Genomic DNA, 25,037 nt, shown 5'->3' with positions numbered 1-25,037 from the left:
AAACACATCACTCTTAGCATGATTTTACTTCACTGTTGTGAGAGAAGAGGGAACTTTTTTTCAAAAAGCAACAAAAAAACAGCTCATATAATTCACGACGTTGCAACTTAGCTTGCATATACATTCATACTATACTTGATAGTTAGATTCATCCACAATTATTTTAATCTACATAAATTAATTTGTAGTCCACTAATTAGTAGAGTTTCGCATTCGAGCCCCCCACGGCGATCTCTCCCTACAATTGCGTTGCTGTAGTTGGTCCAATTGTGACTCCCAACTGCTCCTCCACTCCACTTTTTCCTCCATTCCCTAACCAAACAAAACACACACTCATTTTGAATTATAGTACTAAATTAAGTAAGAAAAAATATGTATACTTGAGATAATAATTGACAGAGGTGTACATGGGGAGAGAAAGAAAAAGCAGCGCCGAAAGCCAAGACTCTGTCGTAGAGAGCTCTGGTTTGGGGATCAGAAAGTGTTTCATGTAAGATGAAGGGAGGAAATAGAATCGAACTGGGGTTGAAGATTTGTGTAAGCGAACAAACGATGGAGGTTGCAGAGATTGAGAGAAAGCCATGTTTCTGCTGAGAATTGAATTTGACGTAACCTAATTTTAGCTGGCAATGACCATTATACCCTCGCTTTGTTATTGTGCAGTAAATTTGTGAGAGAGAACTAATTTTTCCTTTAAATTCTAAAATTACATGTATTAATATTAGCCCTTGATTTTCCTGATCTTGTGGCTATGATTTGTTCTCTAGTTATAGGTTTAATGGACTCTTGCCCTAGATCACTACTCTCTCTCTCTATATATATATATATATATATATATATATATATATATATATATAGTAGTGATCTATGGCAAATGCTCCTTAACCAAATAACTAGAGAACAAATCATAGCCACAAGATCAAAAAAATCAAGGGCTAGTATTAATTTTCTAATTTAAGGAGATATTAGCTCCTTTAATCACAAATTTACTCTATAATAAAAATACAGGGGTATTATGGTCATTGCATACCAATTGAATTAATTCCAAATTCAGGGTAGCTCGAAAAATTGAATTCAATTGCAAACCGCGTCTTCATCCGAGCATTCTCTCTTCTCCTCTTCTCTGTTCTAGAAATTCACCTATTTCTGCTCCAGGTGAAAGTCGGAGGAGATCTCCGGCCACTCGCCGGAGGAGGTGGAGGGGAGCACGCTGTTAGGCGAAGAAATCGGACTATCCGTATCTGGATTTTCGGAAGTCGATGCTGCAGATGATTCTGGAGAAGGAGATTTGTCGCCATTTCAATATTGCATGTAAGGTTTTGTTACTGCATTTAGGCATCCTCACCCTGGCACCACACGCCCCGCAGAGAAGAAGCTGCGATCAGAACCAAAATCCACACCAGCAGCGATGCAACTCGAGAGGAATTTCTATAAGAGTGATGGTATTTTCAAAGTCAAAGTGGACATGTGTGAAGTTTTGTGTGGTCGTATGAGCGAGAGTCAGAATGTAGCCCGTTTATGGTTTGTAGCCTAGTGTTGTTGGTCTTGGTGATTTTGTTGGTAGTCACCCCTTGAGATCTCCAATAAAAATAAATATCGTGAAAGGATTGTCTATGCCAAATTAAACTTTTATTGATCTTCTTATTTTGCTTGTATTCGTTTATATTTCTTGCAACTCTTCAGCATTAGGGTGGATCTTTGCAGGTATGTTATTTCTTGATGTATAGTTCCTATTTTATATATCGAAACCATTTTCTTGTAACAAGTCTGTTAGTTGCGACGACTAACCACATCTCTTGGTAGGCAAAAGAGATATCGGTAATTAGTAAACCTTACAGGTTTGATCCTTACATTTCAAAAACAGAACAAGCATTTCATAACATGGCTGTGTAGAGTAATAACAGAGTGAGAGAGTGATGTGTTTTGTAAACAAGAGTGAAGTAAAAACATAACAAGAGTGATGTGTTTTGTAAACAAGAGTGAAGTAAAATCATAATAACAGTGATGTGTTTTGTAAACAAGAGTGAAGTAAAATCATGCTAAGAGTGATGTGTTTAGTAAACAAGAGTGATGTGTCTTGTAAACAAGAGTGTAGTAAAATCATAACAAGAGTGATGTGTTTTGTAAACAAGAGTGAAGTAAAATCAAGCTAAGAGTGATGTGTTTGTAAACAAGAGTGAAGTAAAAATCATGCTAAGAGTGATGTGTTTTGTAAACAAAAGTGAAGTAAAATCATGCTAATAGTGATGTGTTTTGTAAACAAGAGTGATGTGTTTTGTAAACAAGAGTGAAGTAAAATCATAATAAGAGTGGTGTGTTTTGTAAACAAGAGTAAAGTAAAATCATGCTAAGAGTGATGTGTTTTGTAAACAAGAGTGAAGTAATATCATAACAAGAGTGATGTGTTTTGTAAACAAGAGTGAAGTAAAATCAGAATAAGAGTGATGTGTTTTGTAAACAAGAGTGAAGTAAAATCAGAATAAGAGTGATGTGTTTTGTAAACAAGAGTGAAGTAAAATCAGAATAAGAGTGATGTGTTTTGTAAACAAGAGTGAAGTAAAATCATGCTAAGAGTGATGTGTTTTGTAAACAAGAATGAAGTAAAATCAGAATAAGAGTGATGTGTTTTATAAACAAGAGTGAACTAAAATCAGAATAAGAGTGATGTGTTTTGTAAACAAGAGTGAAGTAAAATCAGAATAAGAGTGATGTGTTTTGTAAACAAGAGTGAAGTAAAAGAGTGATGTGTTTTGTAAACAAGAGTGAAGTAAAATCAGAATAAGAGTAATGTGTTTTGTAAATAAGATTGAAGTAATATCAGAATAAGAGTGATTTGCTTTGTAAACAAGAGTGAAGTAAAAGAGTGATGTCTTTTGTAAACAAGAGTGAAGTAAAATCAGAATAAGAGTGATGTGTTTTTTAAATAAGAGTGAAGTAAAATCAGATAAGAGTGATTGTTAATTTTTAGCTATTCATATATTGAAAGCATCACATGTTTAGTGAATCTCAAGTCTCCGACCAAAACCTACAGTCTTTTCCTCTCTCACTCTCTCTTCTTCACTCACATATCCTCTCTCTCACTCACGTTTTCCGGCGGATAAACCGTCCAATCCGACGTTACAAAGCTCAATTTCTACAAAATATGATTCGAAGAGAATGACGAGTCGTCTTCGGCGCTTGATTTCGCCATGTCACTGTAGTCGTGCTCAGACTGCTTCTCTGACCTCCTCTGCGGCGAGGCCTCCGGTAGTATTAAGTAAGAAAAAATATGTATACTTGAGATAATAATTGACAGAGGTGTACATGGGGAGAGAAAGAAAAAGCAGCGCCGAAAGCCAAGACTCTGTCGTAGAGAGCTCTGGTTTGGGGATCAGAAAGTGTTTCATGTAAGATGAAGGGAGGAAATAGAATCGAACTGGGGTTGAAGATTTGTGTAAGCGAACAAACGATGGAGGTTGCAGAGATTGAGAGAAAGCCATGTTTCTGCTGAGAATTGAATTTGACGTAACCTAATTTTAGCTGGCAATGACCATTATACCCTCGCTTTGTTATTGTGCAGTAAATTTGTGAGAGAGAACTAATTTTTCCTTTAAATTCTAAAATTACATGTATTAATATTAGCCCTTGATTTTCCTGATCTTGTGGCTATGATTTGTTCTCTAGTTATAGGTTTAATGGACTCTTGCCCTAGATCACTACTCTCTCTCTCTCTCTATATATATATATATATATATATATATATATATATATATAGTAGTGATCTATGGCAAATGCTCCTTAACCAAATAACTAGAGAACAAATCATAGCCACAAGATCAAAAAAATCAAGGGCTAGTATTAATTTTCTAATTTAAGGAGATATTAGCTCCTTTAATCACAAATTTACTCTATAATAAAAATACAGGGGTATTATGGTCATTGCATACCAATTGAATTAATTCCAAATTCAGGGTAGCTCGAAAAATTGAATTCAATTGCAAACCGCGTCTTCATCCGAGCATTCTCTCTTCTCCTCTTCTCTGTTCTAGAAATTCACCTATTTCTGCTCCAGGTGAAAGTCGGAGGAGATCTCCGGCCACTCGCCGGAGGAGGTGGAGGGGAGCACGCTGTTAGGCGAAGAAATCGGACTATCCGTATCTGGATTTTCGGAAGTCGATGCTGCAGATGATTCTGGAGAAGGAGATTTGTCGCCATTTCAATATTGCATGTAAGGTTTTGTTACTGCATTTAGGCATCCTCACCCTGGCACCACACGCCCCGCAGAGAAGAAGCTGCGATCAGAACCAAAATCCACACCAGCAGCGATGCAACTCGAGAGGAATTTCTATAAGAGTGATGGTATTTTCAAAGTCAAAGTGGACATGTGTGAAGTTTTGTGTGGTCGTATGAGCGAGAGTCAGAATGTAGCCCGTTTATGGTTTGTAGCCTAGTGTTGTTGGTCTTGGTGATTTTGTTGGTAGTCACCCCTTGAGATCTCCAATAAAAATAAATATCGTGAAAGGATTGTCTATGCCAAATTAAACTTTTATTGATCTTCTTATTTTGCTTGTATTCGTTTATATTTCTTGCAACTCTTCAGCATTAGGGTGGATCTTTGCAGGTATGTTATTTCTTGATGTATAGTTCCTATTTTATATATCGAAACCATTTTCTTGTAACAAGTCTGTTAGTTGCGACGACTAACCACATCTCTTGGTAGGCAAAAGAGATATCGGTAATTAGTAAACCTTACAGGTTTGATCCTTACATTTCAAAAACAGAACAAGCATTTCATAACATGGCTGTGTAGAGTAATAACAGAGTGAGAGAGTGATGTGTTTTGTAAACAAGAGTGAAGTAAAAACATAACAAGAGTGATGTGTTTTGTAAACAAGAGTGAAGTAAAATCATAATAACAGTGATGTGTTTTGTAAACAAGAGTGAAGTAAAATCATGCTAAGAGTGATGTGTTTTGTAAACAAGAGTGATGTGTCTTGTAAACAAGAGTGTAGTAAAATCATAACAAGAGTGATGTGTTTTGTAAACAAGAGTGAAGTAAAATCAAGCTAAGAGTGATGTGTTTGTAAACAAGAGTGAAGTAAAAATCATGCTAAGAGTGATGTGTTTTGTAAACAAAAGTGAAGTAAAATCATGCTAATAGTGATGTGTTTTGTAAACAAGAGTGAAGTAAAATCATAACAAGAGTGATGTGTTTTGTAAACAAGAGTGAAGTAAAATCATAATAAGAGTGATGTGTTTTGTAAACAAGAGTGAAGTAAAATCATGCTAAGAGTGATGTGTTTTGTAAACAAGAGTGAAGTAATATCATAACAAGAGTGATGTGTTTTGTAAACAAGAGTGAAGTAAAATCAGAATAAGAGTGATGTGTTTTGTAAACAAGAGTGAAGTAAAATCAGAATAAGAGTGATGTGTTTTGTAAACAAGAGTGAAGTGAAATCAGAATAAGAGTGATGTGTTTTGTAAACAAGAGTGAAGTGAAATCAGAATAAGAGTGATGTGTTTTGTAAACAAGAGTGAAGTGAAATCAGAATAAGAGTGATGTGTTTTGTAAACAAGAGTGAACTAAAATCAGAATAAGAGTGATGTGTTTTGCAAAACAAGAGTGAAGTAAAATCAGAATAAGAGTGATGTGTTTTGTAAACACGAGTGAAGTAAAAGAGTGATGTGTTTTGTAAACAAGAGTGAAGTAAAATCAGAATAAGAGTAATGTGTTTTGTAAATAAGATTGAAGTAATATCAGAATAAGAGTGATTTGCTTTGTAAACAAGAGTGAAGTAAAAGAGTGATGTCTTTTGTAAACAAGAGTGAAGTAAAATCAGAATAAGAGTGATGTGTTTTTTAAATAAGAGTGAAGTAAAATCAGATAAGAGTGATTGTTAATTTTTAGCTATTCATATATTGAAAGCATCACATGTTTAGTGAATCTCAAGTCTCCGACCAAAACCTACAGTCTTTTCCTCTCTCACTCTCTCTTCTTCACTCACATATCCTCTCTCTCACTCACGTTTTCCGGCGGATAAACCGTCCAATCCGACGTTACAAAGCTCAATTTCTACAAAATATGATTCGAAGAGAATGACGAGTCGTCTTCGGCGCTTGATTTCGCCATGTCACTGTAGTCGTGCTCAGACTGCTTCTCTGACCTCCTCTGCGGCGAGGCCTCCGGTAGTATTATCTCCTCCGGTGGAGGATATTTCTCACCGGAATACTCATCGAACTTCGATTCTCAGGCATCGGACGCCGCGGAGTACATCTCCGGGCTGTTGGAAAACGAGAGAGATCTAGCCGGAATCGGTATTTGCCGCGCCCTCGATCAGCCGATCTCAATCAGTAGCTGTTTTCGACAAATTACCACTTCTCAAAAATGGCACATCAGCAAAATCGAAAGTCGACCTCGAGCATACTCCCGCACACAACGCCATCAAAATCAATTCAAACGCAAACACTCGTCAACTGCTTAAAACCACATATTGTGCTGAAGCAGTAAATTCTCAGCTCAAAACACAATCAATTCAATAGCTCAATACTTAATTACACAAACCGAACAAAAAATAATTCAAATTCTACTGCGTAAGGAAACCAATAGCTCAACTAGACAGAGAAAGAAAGGAAACCGCGTAATTGATCGCAGATTTAAATTTCATAATGTAATTTCCATAAATACCCTTTGCATATTCTATATTATTAAAATAAATAATATTTGTTCCATTAAGATGTATGGCTGAGATTTGTTCTCTAGTTATACACTTAAGATTAGTTATATGTTGATCACTCCATATATATATATATATATATATAGGGTTTTTATCCATGCAAAACCATTCTTAATACAAAAATGCAGAACCAAGCATACAAAAGTCATATTTAGGTCATTGTAAGCTTATTTTTACGTCATTATAGTAAGGATGACATGAAATGATCTTAACATGACCTCAAACCCAAAGTTTATAATATGACCTAAAACTGCTTTACAATGACCCTCCGTGTTTTTGTTTAATTATTGACCATTGGATTGTCAAATCTCATGGTCAGGATTTGGTCTGGATTTTGTATTGAGATCAAGTTTTGTATTGATCATTTTCCTATATATATATATATATATATATATATAGGGATGTATAAGTGTATGATCAAATACTAACTTTTTACAATAATAACTAATAACTAAATATCAATATTGTATGTTAAAAATATTAACACAAAGATATAAATTTATCAATCTTTACATTTTGTACATCTCTCTCCTATTTTGACCTCTCAAACTTCATGAATATTACTCCACAATATTAATTCTATTTAAACTAATGAGATTTGTTTTGTAAATTAATCTTACTTAATAAACTATTTTATGTGTAGGGATTGTAAATCCAATTCACATACTCGTCTTATTTAAGATGTCCATATTATTGAGTGACACGAGATTTTAAGAAGAATTGTTAAGTGGAGTAAGTAGAGAGAAAAATATAGAATGATGAAAGAGGAGAGAGATTTATTTCCAAATATAGAAAGTGAACATTTTTAGTGGGACAGTACCTCCATCCAACAAGAATATTCACTTTGAATTAGACATGAGTTTTAATGCATACTAAGAAAAGTAAGAGAGAAATAGAAAGAAAAAATAATTAAATATTATTAGATAATAATAAGTCCTACATCAGTGAAGATTTTTTAAAATTAGAAACTGCATATTCTGGGACAGAGTAAAAAGGAAAAACTACATACTCTAATGGGACGAAGGGAGTAAACCGGATTGGTAACATCATGAGTTTTAAGAAATAAGGAAATTGAATTAAAAAAATTATGCAAATAAATTTTATTTAAATATATTAATTCTAAATAACATAAATTAATGGAACATGAGTCTCCATTCTACTGCCATTTATAATAAAGTAAATTTCATATATGGAGATTAGGAAATAAAGAGTAGGAATATCGCACAGAAAAAAAAATGGATTCTTTTATTGAAATTGGAACTAAATAGAATAGGAAAATACTAGCAAAAAAAGGAAACAATTGAGATTAGGGCAAGACTATTAGTAAAATCGAATGAAATTCTTTAATTGAGTTTTTTTATAAACATAAATAACTGCACCCAATCCGTGCGCTCCCGCCACCCACCGGCACCCCTGAATCCCTCGCCCCGGCCGTGATTTTGGTAATTAACTTTATTTCTCATCTGTTCACGTTGATAGAATATAGATTTTAATTCAGTTTACTTGCTCTAATCAACTGGTTTAGTGCAAGATGAGTTAGTGATTGGGTCGCTGATGGTTGGACCTTGGGTAGAAGTTTCAGTTAGGGAGGGTTGTGCATTATGTCAAATTGATTCGAATAGAATCGAACTGAGAAAATAGGATACTCAATGCTGAACCGGATTGGTTGATTTGGTTTAGATTTTTAACCAAGCTTATGGAGTTCATATGAAATAGTTTTGAAATAGCTAGATGCCCATCAGTGTTATCCCTATGATTTATTTGATGAATGTTTGCTTTAATGCAGATAAGTAATTAAGAGAGCCGTAGTCGGAAAAGTTCAACCAAGTAGATATGGGGGTTTGTGCTGACAGGAAAGGGAGAACCCCTAAAGAGTCGTCTCCTGGTCAAGAAAAAGAGCATAAGAGCATCCACAACCGTGCTCTTGCCAGCGGTACGGTTATGGGCCCGGACGGTACTATTCATGCCTGCTCTCTGGCAAGAGCACAACACCCACAACTGTGCTCTTCCGCAAGGACGAGCACAATTAATATAAAATTCAATTAAACAAAAACATTTCCATAATATTAAAATCCATTTAAAAAAAAACAATAAATATTACAAAATTACAAATAAAATTAAAAAATACATAATTAAAATCCTAAAAATTAAAAATTACATAATTAAACTCCTTAAAATTAAAAATTACATAATTAAAATCTTAAAAATTAAAAATTACATAATTAAACTCCTAATAAGACTACGCATCCGGCGGGATCAACCCCAATTGTTTTTGGAGACCTTTTATCATGGTCTCGTGTGTTTCATGTTGCGTGGGGGTCATAGATGACCTATCGGCCATATTGAGTTGGCTTAAGAGCATCCACAGCGAGTTGTTCGGGGTGGAGGTGGCACATAGGGAGCGGGAGCGGCTTTGGGAGCGGCTTCGGGAGTGGCTTCGGGAGTCGAGCCGCGACGACGGTTGGCCGCCGCCTTCTTCCTTCCTTGGGGGCGGCGTTGGGAACCGCTCGGTCCGGCGTCGGGGCTACCCAAGTTAGCTCCGGCGAGTTGGCTAGCCACTTCTTCCGAGCCGGAGTCGGATAGGGCTACCGACCTTGATCGTTTGGAGGAGCCGCTAGAGGAGGATGTTATGCCTCCCTTATACTTCGGGTGCGTCCGCGTCTCCTGCCAAACGTTAAGATATTTGAACGACTTACCGTTCATGGATTGGTAGGTGCTCAGTGCGGCGGTGATGATGTCGACCTCGCTTCGGCCGCTCCCGGCATTCCGGGACACCTGGATGAAATAGCCGTTGAACTTGCCAATTTCTTCGTTGGCTCGGCCGATGCAGTTGCGCACCATACTCTCGTTGCGCTCGATCGTTCCCGGTGGCCGGTTTGCATTGTACCGGCTAGATACGCGCCACCAAAAGTGATCGCCAGATTGGTTCGTTCCAACCACCACATCTTCGGAGATTTCCAAGTACGCCTTGAATAATCTTTCCATCTCCCTGGTTGGCCATTTCCCTTGGGTTGCCTTCCAACAGTGGTTTCTCTTCTGGTATTGGTCCCTCTATGGTGCCTTTCTCCTCGTCACTACTCGTGCCTAGGTCAGACAAGGTGGTCGACAGGCCAGAACGAGTGGTTACGAGTATGGATCCTCGCTGAAGTATCTTCGGCCTCCCCTGGTCAGGAGCCGAGCTGCTGCTCATAAACTGAAATGAAAAGAAAAAGGAAAATTATACACAATATATACACCAAAGTATCACACACAAAAGTAACTAGTAACGCCATCCATCCCCGGCAACGGCGCCATTTGAAAGGACCTCAGAGGTGCGTAGGTGTCGTTCAAGCAAGGATATATCCTACTGGTCAGGATAGAGATCCTAACTAAGCCTAGACCCTGGTTTCAAAGATTCCTCAACCCACTCCTACTGATCAGTATAGTGAAGGTAGGGGTCGAATCCCACAGAGATGGTGACAGTTGGAACTATTGTGGTGATATTCTGGATGGTTTGGTTAGCTACCACGCTTGGGTTGAGTCTCTACATAGGCGAAAATTAAAGGTAAACTCCTACTGACTAGAGTGGGAGAGAAGTATAGAGGTGCAGCTGTGTACGTGGGAATGGGGAGACATTTTTGTAACAGAAAATATTTAGAAGGTACGAGTTTCTAGTGGTAGTTATGGTGACTAGGCTGACAGATCTGCAGGGTACAAACTAAAGGTGAAGGACAAAAGGCAAAAAGCATCTAAAAAGCAAAAGTGGTCCCCAACTATTGACATGGACATCATCTTCTTTAACAAACACATCCAAGATTCAGATAATAAATCCAGATTCAACACGGAAAACACAGATTATCGACTCGCGAACACAGATCCACAAATAAGAACACCAAATCTGAAATCAAAACACAGAAACTGCAACTCCACATACTGGTCAACAGAAAACGAAACGAACTCAAACTAGACTTCACATGCAGCGATTCACTCACGATCAAACAGTTCTACGTTTAACTAAGGAAAATGCGACAGCAACAGGGACCAATAATTTCACGCTGAAAACAACTAGAAACACTAGATCTAAGCTAACTAGGCAGAATGGGAAAGAACCAACATGACAAACTGAACAGAAATCGACTTCATAGCATTAAGCAAGTTCGGATCTTAAAAAAAACAAGTACTTCAAAGCAACGAAAACCAAAAGCGATAGAAATCCAACGTAAAAGCGGTAAAACTAAATTAACTACGAAAGCGATTTAAAGATTGTTTTGCCACTCCGGGCGATGAAACTTCTAAACTAAGATCTGGCTGGCTGGAAGGAAGGTTTGGAACTCCGAGAACATCTAAATCTTCAAGTGACCATGGCAGTGGCGAGGAACGAGATTCTGGGCTGGGCTGAAGGACTGATCTCCGAGAGAATTCTACCTAAGAGTGATGATGATGAATAGTCCCTTTTTCTCTCTCCAAGTGGCTTCCTTTTATAGGGAGGCTTACCCTTGATTTTTAGGGTAAGACCTTGCGGTGAAATGACTTATTTTCCCTTAATTGTGATTGATCAGTCCCAGCTATCCTCCTTCTCCATCTCGAGCCATTTTTGCATGTATACTGGTCAGTACGTGATCGTCCTGACGCCCTTTTCACCTGAAGTATCTGAAACTTTGCCTACTGGCTAGAACGCTTACCATGTACGCTTAAGCAACTAGTTTTGCAGATATAATTCAATTATGCACATCATACTGACCCGTAACCTAGGCCTAGAATACGACTTATCAAACTGCTCACACTTACCACATGCTTGTCCTCAAGCGTGAAGAACAAACAAAAAGAAATAAGTCGAATTCTAGCCTGGTTACTCCCCTGACCGACTCTACCTAAACTAGACTCTATACTACAACGACGCAAAGAAAAACACTTGAACAAACACAGAAAAACACACAAACACAAATAAAAACTAAAACACAAAGATTGGGCTATATTTTCAACCATCCCTTACCTCGGGATCCGGTGCAATCCGGCCTTAGACAGCCTTGAACTTCTGCCGCCCCCCCATTCCTTCCTGGTCAGTACATCCGTTTGTCAAGATCGCCCAAACTCTCGGCCAAACACTAGATTCACTCGGTCTCTCATACCTCACCAGGAATGTTAGGACCGCATTCTCTCAATATGCTCAACCCCACTTGCTTCGGACTTAGATCTCACGTGCAGCTACTGAAGGACTTAAAGGCTTGTAATGGGGCTATTGGGTTGCAGTGTTTTGGGGTAGATGTTCCTAAGGCTCTAAGTTTTCAAAATTTCTATTTTATCGATGCGAGAGAACTGTGTGATGTAGGCTTTTGATCAGTTACTTTTTAGTTGGCGCTTCTGGCTTGGGTCTCCAACTGTTCAGTATCATCTTGTGGCTTTGCCACCCTTATTCCTTCTCTTTTTTTGTGGTCAAGTTTCTGACCATTTTTCTCCACATTCTTCTCTCTTTTTTTTTCCTTTGTGGCTTCGCCACCCTTATACCTTCTTCTTCTCCTTTTTTTTTTCTTTTTTGTGGACCCGGGATAACTCCCTGATCGATTTTCTTCCAAACTTTCTTGCCCAGCTGTAGTCTGCTTTCTTGTACATCTTTCTGGCCAGTAAGCTTCATTCGCCTCATGCCTTGCACACACACAGTCCCAGTGGCTAGGGGTATTTATCTGGGTAAAAGAGTTAGGAAAAGAGGTTCTAAAGGTGGTTTTTTTTTTTCAGATGGGGGGGTTTCCTACTGCCTTCAGTGTTTGCTACCCGTAGTCACTTCATCCTAGGCAAATTGTGGCAGCCTCTCCTTCTTTTCACTTTATGTGGAAAGTGGTTCCACTTTAAGCTTATAACTCACATCTTATTATAACTCACATCTTAAGAGGGCTTTCGCGTTTGGCTCTAAGTATGGACTTTTCTCTCATACTCACATCATCTATCCTGACTAGGAGGTACTAGGGAGGGTGGTTTTGGTTTTCCAGCATGTCTTATTTCCCTCAGTTCCCTTCACCGTCAGCTCAGAACAGTTGAGTTTTAAGCCCAATCAAAACAAAAAAAGAAAAAAAAAAAAACTAGACCAAACAAGACACTAACACACGCACAAACACAAAGACTACACATATATACATACTCATCATCATACTGGTCATTGCGTCCCCCCTCCCACTTCACAAGTGTCTGCCCTCAGATAGGGCTGTGAAGTGGAAAAGGTAATGGTCACTATGATGGACACATAGACAGCAGACAAAAACAACAAATCAAAACTAAAACTTCTCACACTTAGACTATGGAATAGGCTAAATGGGAGAGGTTGAAAACCTAAACAAAAAACAACAAACAAAACACACATATATACAAAACTCCTCACACTTAGGCCATTCCATAGTCTAAGTGTGAGCCAACATGCTTACGAAAAAGAAAACAGAAAACACAAACACATGCGCCAAAAAGACAAACCCTTAACTTCTCACACTTAGACTATAGAATAGGCTAAGTGTTATGAATGGGTTTGCGCACAAACAAAAATTATACTACCTAAACATACAAAACACAATTAAAAACGAAAAGCTAAAAAAACGAGAAAATAAAAAGAAAAACTAACTGGTCAGGTGGGGGTGGTGGTCACTTGTTCCTCCTGCTCCTTCGCGGGGCAGGTTGTGGTGCAGGTGGTTCTACCGGTTTCTCCTCCTCATTCTCGGATTGCTTGTTCCCAGATTCTGCTGATTCTTCGGCTTCTCCTTCCTCGTGTTCCTTCTCTGCTTCCTTTGTCTCGGGTAATACCTCCTCGGATACTCGTGGTTCATTAGCTCGGCCTCCATGGCCCCTTGGTTCAACAGCTTCCTCTTGGCCTCGTTGCGTTAACTCCATCAATATCTCGTCTATTACGGACGCCATCCTGGCCATTTCTGTTATCAGCCGTCGGTTTTCGTCCCCTAGCCTGGTAACAACAGTCTCCAAAGCTCTTTGCTTCTGACTCTGCCTCGTCTGTCCTGCCGATTCCTTCAGGATTCCTTCCATCACTGATGCTAGCCGTGTCATTTCTGATCTCATCTGTCTGTTTTCCTCCGCGACTTCGGACACAGTCTTCTCTAGCTTTTCCTGTCTCTGCTCCTGATCCTGTATTCCTGGATGTGCTGCAGACCTCCCAGTCGGTATTGCTTCTTCTCCCATTGCGTAGTAGTGGGGTTTTGTAAACGGAGAAACTCCGCCATTGCGTCTAGAGATATCATCGGTGGGGCTTGCTGAGTTGGTGCTGAAGGTTGAGGGTTTGGCGGTGGTTGCGTGCCAGGGTTTTCTTCCCGGTTTTCTTCACGGCGAGACGAAGGTGGTTTAATCTTAGTAGCGAACGCCTTTTTCCCCATGGTTTCAGTGGTGATTTGGTGGTGGGGTCTTGGATTTTGATTTCTGGGAGAGAGTTGGGTTTGAGGATGATGTTTCTGTGAGAGAGATGGACGAGAATTTCTTGAAAGGGAATTTGAAAATGAGGGTTTGTGAGGGAGAAGGGTTGGGACGGTGGGTATAATTTGGGTGAGAGATTGCAGTTGCAGGTGGTTGCAACCGGGTATTAGGGGTAGCCGGTCGCAACGCTTCAGATGGGAGGCGGTTGAGGTTGCTGGCTTCTGATTGGTCAGCGTGTACTTTCTCTCTGCTCACGCGCCATATTTTCCTGCTGCCTACCTGCAAAAGCTGCACAAGCCTTAATTCAAAATTCCCACTTAATCAATTCCCCCTAAATTTTCCCAAACTAGAAAGAAAAAGAAAAGCGGGCATATAAATTAAAAAGGGAGTTTCACTAAATAGTTAGTTGGTGAGTCAATACGTATTCCCAATTAAAACTTGGACCCGAAAATATTTTTGGTTTTTTTCCTAAAAACATTGAAGGTTTAAAAGATTTAACTATTACGTAATTACAATATTTACACTTCTTAGGCAATTTGGAACTCTACTCGGCCACGCATGTAAGTTTAAAGAAGGATTAGCCTAGTGGAATTCCAAATTCTTGTATTACTGGTCAGTGGGAAGATAAGACACCGGGCTGTAGTGGGATCTCATCCACTACACCCACTTCACTGTTTTCCCTAAAGATCTTCAGCCTATGGCCATTCACAATAAAAGGTTCAGAGTTAGGGAAACTCCCTGAAATTTCTACAGCTCCATTAGATAGGAGTGCAGTGATGGTATACGGTCCTGTCCATTTGGACTTGAGTTTCCCTGGCATAAGCTTCACTCTTGACTGGAAGAGTAGTACTTTCTGGCCAACATGGAGCTCCTTAGTTCTCAGATTTCGATCATGCCACAATTTAGTTCGCTCTTTGTGCCACATGGCTGAGTCGAATGACTCCAATCTAAGTTCCTCAAGCTCCTGCAGTTGCAGCTTCCTTTCCTCTTCACAGGCTGTAGCATCCATATTCACTTTCTGTACTGCCCAGTATGCTCGATGCTCGATCCCAACCGGTAAGTGGCACATCTTCCCAAAAACAATCCGGTAAGGGGACATGCCTATGGGGGTTTTGTAGGCTGTTCGATACGCCCAGAGAGCATCCTATAACCCTACACTCCAATCCTTCCTAGAAGTGTTCACAGTCTTCTCCAAAATTTTCTTTATCTCGCGGTTAGAAATCTCTGCTTGACCATTTGCTTGCGGGTGGTAAGGGATGGATAGTCTATGGTGCACACCGTATTTCTTCATTAAGACTTCGATTGTGCGATTATAGAAGTGCGTACCTTGATCGGATATGATTGCCCTGGGTACACCGAATCGGCTGAAGATATGACTCTTTAAGAACTTGGCCACCTCCTTGGCTTCACACGTGCATGTGGCCTTGGCTTCTACCCATTTGGAGATGTAGTCTACAACAACTAGGATGTACAGATTCCCATAGGATGAAGGAAAAGGCCCCATGAAATCCATTCCCCATATGTCGAATAGCTCGCAAACTATTACGGGTACCTGCGGCATTTCATCCCGGGCAGATATTCCACCGGTCAGTTGGCAACGCTCACAGCTCCTGCAGAACTCGTACGCATCTTTGTTGAGAGTGGGCCAGTAAAAACCGCTATCCAGAATCTTCCTTGCCGTCTTCTTGGACCCGAAGTGCCCTCCACATGCTAACGAATGGCAGTGGGTTAAAACATCCCGCTGCTCCCAGTCAGGAATGCACCTCCTTATCACTTGATCGGACCCTACTTTCCACAGATAGGGGTCGTCCCAAAAGTAGTATTTTGCTTCACTCTTGATCTTCATTCTTTGGGCTTTGGTAACACTCGGTACTTCTGGAAGCTCTCCAGTTACTAGGTAGTTGGCCAGGTCCGCATACCACGGCTCTTGCCCTACCTTCTCTTTTCCTTTCGCTGTATCATCCTGACCAGTAAGTTTCCACACTTCTTCCCAATCAATTTTACTGGGCGCAAAAATCACCTCACACAAATGTTCATCTGGAAATTTATCATGCACTTCGTCACCGTTTCCATCTTGCATTATTCTGCTCAAATGGTCTGCCACCTTGTTCTCGACTCCCTTCTTATCTTCCACCTCCCAATCAAATTCTTGTAACAAAAGCACCCATCGGATCAGGCGTGGTTTTGATTCCTTCTTGGCAATCAGATACTTAATCGCTGCATGGTCAGTATACACTATGACCCTGGATCCCAACAAATACGGCCGGAACTTCTCGAAAGAATACACTACTGCCAACATCTCTTTTTCAGTGGTATCGTAATTCCGCTGGGCTTGATTCAGAGCCTTGGACGCATAAAAAATTATGTATCTCTTCCCGTCGATCCTCTGACCCAGCACGGCTCCCACTGCATAGTCGCTGGCGTCGCACATTACTTCGAAAGGATGGTTCCAGTCAGGAGCCCTTATGATATGTGCGGATATCAGCTTTTCCTTGAGAAGGTTGAAAGCAGCCTTGCATTGCTCATCAAAAATGAATTCCACATCATTCTGAAGTAATCTGGTAAGGGGTTGGGCGATCTTGGAGAAATCCTTGATAAATCTTCGATAAAATCCAGCGTGCCCCAGAAAACCCCTTATTCCCTTCTGATCAGTAGGGAATGGTAATTTGGCTATAACATCCACCTTGGCTCGATCCACTTGGATACCTCTTTCTGAGACCACGTGTCCTAAAACTATCCCTTCGGTGACCATAAAATGACACTTCTCAAAGTTCAAAACCAAACTCTTTGCTTGACACCTTTCCAAAAATATATTCAAATGGTGAAGGCAAGAGTCGAACGAGTCTCCGTAAACCGTGAAGTCATCCATGAATATCTCTATGTAATCCTCAATCAAATCGGAAAATATGCTCATCATACATCGTTGAAACGTACCTGGAGCGTTGCATAGGCCGAAGGGCATGAGACGGTATGCATAGGTTCCAAACGGGCAAGTGAAAGTGGTCTTGTCCTGGTCCTCAGGATCTACGTAAATTTGGAAATACCCGCTGTACCCATCTAGAAAGCAGAAGAACTTCTTCCCAGCTAATCTCTCCAACATTTGGTCGATGAATGGCAGGGGAAAATGGTCCTTCCTGGTCGCATTGTTCAGCTTACGGTAATCGATGCACATTTGCCAACCCGTGACTAGCCTCGTTGGGATCAGTTCATTCCTCTCATTCTGAACTACTTGGATGCCCGACTTCTTTGGGACCATGTGGATCGGGCTGACCCACTCACTATCCGGTACTGAATAGATAATTCCTAGTGACAACAACTTCAAGATTTCCTTCAATATTTCTTCTCGCATGTTAGGGTTTACCTTCCTTTGAGCATCTCGATGTGCCTTCGCTCCTTCCTCCAACCTAATATGGTGCATGCAGACGTCGGGGCTAATTCCAACTAAATCTGTGAGACTCCATCCAATCGCCTTCTTGTTCTTGCTCAGCACGGTCAGTAGCCTAGCTTCTTGTTCCTTCGTAAGGCTGCTACTGATGATCACTGGATATGAGTTCTCCTCTCCAAGGAAGGCATACTTCAAATTCGGCGGCAACTTCTTCAGCTCAACTTGGGGTGGAAGTGTGTCTTCGGGTAGAGGGTTTTTCTCGGCCTCTCCTCTGTTCTCTAATTCTCCCTCTGATGGTTCTTCTATACTGACTGGTAGCTGAGCCCCTGCGGCTCCAATGAACTCCGATTTCCGACAGAATTCCTTGATCGCTACTTCTATTTCTTCATCAGTCAGCCCTTGGCTACTGATCACACCATGCAGCAGCTTCTATGTCAGCCTGTTCATAAACGTCTAAAGCTTGGAGTTTCTCCTGCAATAGTTCGGTCTCAAGAAAATCTTGGACTAGGGGGTCAATCAAATCAACATAGCATAGATTTTCAGAATCGATGGGTTTCTTCATGGCATCATTTATATCGAAGGTAAACTTCTCCCCATGAAAATCAATACAAATAGTTCCCTCAGCCATATCTACTATTGTCTTGGCCGTTCTCAGAAAAGGTCTCCCTAACAAAACTCCACTAGACTCCCTCGCTTCATGCTCACTCATTTTGATCACATAAAAATCAGCGGGGTAGGTAAAATCATGTACCCTAAACAACACATTTTCTAAAACTCCCTCAGGGCTTATGCACGACCTATCAGCCAGTTGGATCAACACCCTAGTATTTGACAGCCTCACTCCTTTCAACCGGTTATAGATAGACAATGGCATGACATTAATAGAAGCTCCAAAATCACACATTGCATGTTCGACCTTCACATCTCCTACAGTTATGGGCAGGGTGAACATACCTGGGTCGGCTCTCTTGGGTGTTAACTTCTCTTGCACTATCGCTGACGCTATCCCTTCCACCATAATCTTGCCATCCTTCTGGGCTCTCCCGGCTATGAAGTCCTTTATGAATTTCCTGAGACCAGGTAGCTTCACGGCTTGGAGGAATGGTATGGTGACATCCAATTTCCCAAAAATCGACGAGTAGTCAACCTGGTTCTCTTTCTTCCTCTTTGTAACAAATCGGAATGGGAATGGTTTCTCCCCTTTTTTCTCCTCTACTGGTCCCTCAGCAACCTTCCTGGAGCCTTTCTTGGGTAGTTCCTGGGTCTGGGCCTCCATTCTTGGCTCTTCCTCTTGAGGAGGTTCCTTCCTGGTCAGTAGGGTGTCGGGTTCACCTCTTACACTTGGTGTATCATCCAAGAAGAATGGATCCTGCATTCGAGGCATGGGTTTCTGGAGCTCTTCCATTGAAACAGTATCACCCGTCTTCTTCGTCCCACTGGGTTCTCCGTCGGCCTTCTTCAGTTGAGGTCCTTCATAGGTAGTACCGGACCGTAGTGTGATCTTGCTCACGTTCGCCTTTTCAGGCACATGGACTGTGGACGGGAGTTTCCCTGAGTTTCCTTTCATTTCACCCATCGAACTGGCCAGTTGGGCTAACTGCCGGTTCATCATATCCATGTTCGCTTTATGCTCCTTCTGGGCGTTTTGCATCCCCTGCACCACTTCGTTATGAGATTGTAACTCACCCTTTATACCCTGCTGTGAAGCGAGCAATTCACCCATCATGTCCTCCATAGATCTCCTGGACTTGCTAGGGTATTGGGATTGATTCGGCCCTTGGTGCTGGTTATACTGGGAATTTTGGTTGGGCTGGAAATGTTGGAAATTTTGCTGGTTCGGGTTAGGTGGGTATTGGTTATACTGGCCAGGAGGGTTATACTGGTCAGTATGATATTGGTTCTGGTTCTGGAACTGGGTTGGGTTTTGCTGAGGTGGTGGTCCTTGGTTAGGTTGACTCTGATAATTTTGAAAGTTCCTCTGGTGGGGTGGTACATAGACAGGGTTCGGGTTTTGGTTCTGTGGGTTCTGGTTGTGGGATTGCTGACTGTGGGGTTGTTGGTTCCTTCCTGCCCAGTTGAACTGACTATTGGGATTTTCTGGACCACGGCTAAAATTCTGATTCGGGTGGGGGTTGTATTGGTTTTGACCTTGACCTTGGTATTGATTTTGGCTCCCATCCCCCCATCGAAAGTTCGGATGATCTCTCCATGGTGCATCCCGTTGTCTCCCTTGGATCCAGTGCCCACTAGAGTTGAAATACCCAGCAGCATTGACTTGCTCCATATTCGGGAAGTCATTGGGCTGATCATAACTCGGTCCTTGATTTCCCTGCTCCGTACCCTTGTAGCCCCCAGCTGGGGTAATTGGTGGCTTGCTCTTCTCGATCGCGCTCAGGAGCGTCTTTTTCAGTTCTTCCATTTTCAAATCCAGCTTTTGCTCTATCTTCTGCTCCTGGTCAGTAGATGCGGCGCTGGCGATCCTTTCTCTGCTGTAACCATCTCTGGAATTGTCGTACTCCTTTTTTGCACTCAAAAGCTTTCCTAGAACCCTCTTCGCTTCACTGACTCTTAATTGTGTGAAACTTCCTCCCGACGAGGAGTTCGCTAGATCCTTGGTTGCTCTGTTCATCCCTTCATAAAAGACATGGTGTACTTCAATATCCGCCATGCGATGGTTGGGACACGCATCCAAGAGACCCTAACTAAGCCTAGACCCTGGTTTCAAAGATTCCTCAACCCACTCCTACTGATCAGTATAGTGGTGATAAGGGTCGAATCCCACAGAGATGGTGCGTTAAAACTATTGTGGTGATATTCTGGATGGTTTGGTTAGCTACCACGCTTGGGTTGAGTCTCTACCTAGGCGAAAATTAAAGGTAAACTCCTACTGACTAGAGTGGGAGAGAAGTATAGAGGTGCAGCTGTGTACGTGGGAATGGGGAGACATTTTTGTAACAGAAAATATTTAGAAGGTACGGGTTTCTATTTTGGGCTAAACAGAATATTCAGAGGGTAGTGGTAGTTATGTTGACTAGGCTGACAGATCTGCAGGGTACAAACTAAAGGTGAAGGACAAAAGGCAAAAAGCATCTAAAAAGCAAAAGTGGTCCCCAACTATTGACATGGACATCATCTTCTTTAACAAACACATCCAAGATTCAGATAATAAATCCAGATTCAACACGGAAAACACAGATTATCGACTCGCGAACACAGATCCACAAATAAGAACACCAAATCTGAAATCAAAACACAGAAACTGCAACTCCACATACTGGTCAACAGAAAACGAAATGAACTCAAACTAAACTTCACATGCAGCGATTCACTCACGATCAAACAGTTCTACGTTTAATTAATGAAAATGCGACAGCAACAGGGACAAATAATTTCACGCTGAAAACAACTAGAAACACTAGATCTAAGCTAACTAGGCAGAATGGGAAAGAACCAACATGACAAACTGAACAGAAATCGACTTCATAGCATTAAGCAAGTTCGGATCTTAAAAAAAACAAGTACTTCAAAGCAACGAAAACCAAAAGCGACAGAAATCCAACGTAAAAGCGGTAAAACTAAATTAACTATGAAAGCGATTTAAAGATTGTTTTGCCACAGTTCATGGTTCATGGTTCCCTTGAGGTACTTGAATAGCCTCCTCACTGCCTGCCAGTGATGTATGCTTGGATTATGAGTAAACCTGCTCAACCTTCCAACAGCAAATGCTATATCAGGCCTAGTTAGGCATGCACAAGGGTCGTAAACCGCCGGTTCCGGGCCCGAACCGGCGGTTCAAGGGTCGAGAAATTGCCGAACCTGAACCGGCCCGCCTAGCTTCCGGCGGTTCCGGTTCAAAAAACCGGCGGGTTACGCGGCGGTTCAAAACCGCCGGTTTTCGGCTTGAACCGCCGGTTCCGGGCCGGTTCGGCGGTTCGACGAATTTTTTTTTTTTTTTTTTTGCATTTTTCAATTTTTCAATTTTAATCAAATTAAATTACACTTTTCAAGTTTGTTTTTGTATGCAATGTGAGTAAATAAAATTGAAAAAAATACGGCTAAAGTTGCAATTTTATTAAAATTGCATGTTTACAAATTACACGTTACAAGTTACAACAATTACAAATTGAAAACATATGGCGGTCTTGAAGTCTTAAACAAAATTTAAATACAAATGAGACTACTAGTGAAGAACTAATTACAAATGACAAGAAATGACGTTGAAGTTCTTAAACGTATAAGTGTATTATATATATACTCTTAACCGGCGAAGAAGATCGTTCTACATAACTAAATTAAGGACACCTTTAGCAATTCAACTTTAAATGTTGAGATTCGTCTAACAATCAACAATTATAGTAGAATTGTCAAAAGTTTCCCTCATTTAGCCGTATAGAGAAATATACTTCATCGACTAGAGTATATACAAATACAATTATGTAATTGTATTTGCATATTTTTAAAGTAGGAATTAATGGGAAAAAAAAGAAATAAAAGAAAAAGGACTTGAGCTCAACTTAAATTAAAAAATTTAAGTTGAGGTGCCTACGTATCCCAATTGCTCATTTGCATTAGGGAATCAAAGTCCACGTAGTTCTCTTACCTTACTTACCTATTTGGCTTGGCCGGCGGCGGTTGACGGTTGGCCTAATCTTCATCCCCGGTGAATTCATCTTGTGATCCCTCTTGACGATCATTCCAATCATTTTCTTGTTCTCGGACGTCAGCTTTGGCCCAATCATCAAGTAACATCACGGCTTCCATATTTTTCGCCGAGAGCTTACTTCTTGATTCATCCAAAACGCGCGAGCAAACACTAATAGCGGACTCGACGGCGACGGTGGAAGCCGGAACAGAAAAAATCTCCTTGGCCATTGAAGCAAGGATGGGAAAATCTTTCTCGTGGGTTCCCCACCAATCGAGGACGTCGATTTGGGCGGGAGGAGTAGGACCTTCATCACCAAAGGAAAAGAGTGATTCAAAATATAAATCTAATTCACTGACCATACCTGAGGACCTTCCGCCGGTGCTGTAGTTGTATAGGTCGTCTAGTTGGGATTGCGCGTCGGGGTCATCATAATCGGCTTGAAATGCAAAGCCATAGTTATGTTGTGGAGGAGGTGGTCTTCTGACTTGATGAGTGGTGTTATACTTGGTTTCATATTCGGTGTAGAGAGAGCGCAAGTTATACTCGAGGTTTTGTTGCACAACTGACCGGTCCGGGAGGTTTATTTGAAAGGTTTCTGAGAGGTCGACTCCAAATTCGTCACTGGTATCCGATTGGATTGCTTGAAGGGGACCAAGATCAATTGAACTCAAATTGTTATAATAAAAATCTAAAATTCTAGAGGTACCTGCTAATTTCCATTTTGGATCCAATACCTTTGCAATCAAAAACACGTTAGGAATCTCACTGAAATACTTGAGCCATTTTTCAATCATATAATACAAAACGCACATTAACTCGGGAGAAGAGGAAACATTTTTTATTGCAGTTTTAAAACCAAGGGATATGTACATGCAATGCTCCAAAACACGAACAACAGTGCAATAATAAACACCCGACAATTCAACAGTAGCATTTTTGAAATATTTGAACAATTTAAATAAAGCCAAACTGTTATCCCAACAACTATGCGAAAGATATAAATCACGGTAGGGGTTAGTTCTATAAAAATCACATAAAGCATCTTTATGTGTCAAGGTAGAATTCAGACAATCATATGTCGAATTCCATCTATGAGACACATCCATAGTAAAATTCGTGTAGAATTAAACTTGCGCAATTAGAGAGAATGAGGAGAGAATAGAGAAATGGAGATTGAGAATGAAATCCTTGTTAACACAAGAATGGGGTAACGAAATATGAAGGAGAAGTGGGGTATTTATAGGAGTAAAATTGGAAGAAATAAAAAAAAAATTCAAATTTCAAATTTTCAAATTTTCGGCCGAACCGTCGGTTTACCGCCTGAACCGGCGGTTCAACCACAAAACCGGAGGTTTTTTCCACAAAACCGGCGGGTTGGTCCACGGTTTTCCGACACAAACCGCCGGTTTCTGACCTCACCTAGCCCCTACGCCTGAAAAGCTTCCGGAACCGGCGGAAACTGGTCGGAACCACCGGTTCAAACCGGCAGTTTTCGTCCAAAACCGGCGGTTTTCGCCCAAAACCGGCGAACCGCCGGTTCATACCAATCCCTACTTTGAAACCCTACGAACCCCTACGAACCCTATGCCGTTCGACCCTTTGAACCGGCGGTTCGAACCGCCGAACCGCCGGTTCACGGTTCAAGATATTGCCGAACCTGAACCGACCCTTATGACCCTGCGACCCTTCTGCCGGTTCAACCCGCCGATTCCGGGCCCGGTTCCGGTTCATGAACCGGCGGTTCCGAACCGCCGGTTAACCGCCGGGCCGGGTCGGTTTGTGCATGCCTAGGCCTAGTGCTGATCACAGCATACATCAGGCATCCAATTGCTTTAGAGTATTCCAATTGGGAAACTGAGTTTTACATTAGGATCTATGGGAGTACTTACAGAAGTACAATTTCCATAATTGAACTTCTTCAATACTTTCTCAATGTAATGAGATTGTGTAATAGAAATCCTGTTAGGTGCTTCTCTTTTGATCCTAATCCCCAATATGACTTCAGCCTCACCTAAGTCTTTCATAGAAAACTTGGATGATAAAAACTCCTTTGCTTCATCTATTTGGTCTTGACAAGTACCAAATATAAGCATATCATCCACATAAAGACAAATAATGACTCCTTTACCAAATTTATCAAACTTTGAATAAACACACTTATCAGCCTGATTGAGAAGAAAACCATTTGATAAAATAATATCATCAAACTTTTGATGCCATTGCTTGGGTGCTTGTTTCAAACCATATAATGACTTGATCAACCTGCACAACTTGCACACCTTGTGTTCAAACCATATAATGGAGAGTATGGGAGGAAAAGAGGTAGATACAACAGGTCTACGAGAACATCTGGTATGCATTGTTCTCTATTTTCACTGTATATTACATTTTAATATATTATATCTATTTTCTGAGATGTCTGAAATATAATCTGTTGGGGAATATTTTGGTTAAATAGAATTAGGAAATCCTATTAGAATGACTGGGATAACTTAGAATCGTGTAGAACACTTTCAGATCAAGTATTTTGAGTGTATCAAAATCAATGATCGGTTAAGACTAAGTTCTTAGATTGTGTTACTGATTTCTGTCATCTATTTTAACCATAACAAAACAGTTAATTAACTGTTTTAAACTGCCAAAGCAGTTGCCACCAAAATCCAAATTCTGATCCAAAACAGTTAATAACTGTTTTAAACTGCCAAAGTAGTTGTCACCAAAATCAGAATAAAATAGGAAAAGGTTCAACCGAATCAACCGAATTAATTCACCAGAATTAAAGTGTTAATACACTAAAATTCCAACATTCCTCCCCTATTTTAGTGTATATATAAGCATGATCAAATAAACAAAACAGAAAACAAAGTTATGCATAAATGAAAATATCACAAGGATTGAATTTCCATTTTAGTAT

The 25,037-nt window shown here is 40.6% G+C and overlaps 1 pseudogene; it reads left to right on the top strand.

Annotated features, from left to right (window-relative positions):
- The first annotated feature begins 8,546 nt into the window (after window positions 1-8,546).
- LOC121774245 overlaps window positions 8,547-25,037 on the top strand; it is a 28,180-nt pseudogene continuing 11,689 nt past the window's right edge.

Source organism: Salvia splendens, chromosome 17 (genome assembly GCF_004379255.2).
Source record: "Salvia splendens isolate huo1 chromosome 17, SspV2, whole genome shotgun sequence".
In the NCBI taxonomy this organism is placed as follows: Eukaryota; Viridiplantae; Streptophyta; class Magnoliopsida; order Lamiales; family Lamiaceae; genus Salvia; species Salvia splendens.
The sequence above is the reverse complement of the archived record's forward strand: the minus strand, read 5'-3'. Positions and strand labels throughout refer to the sequence as shown.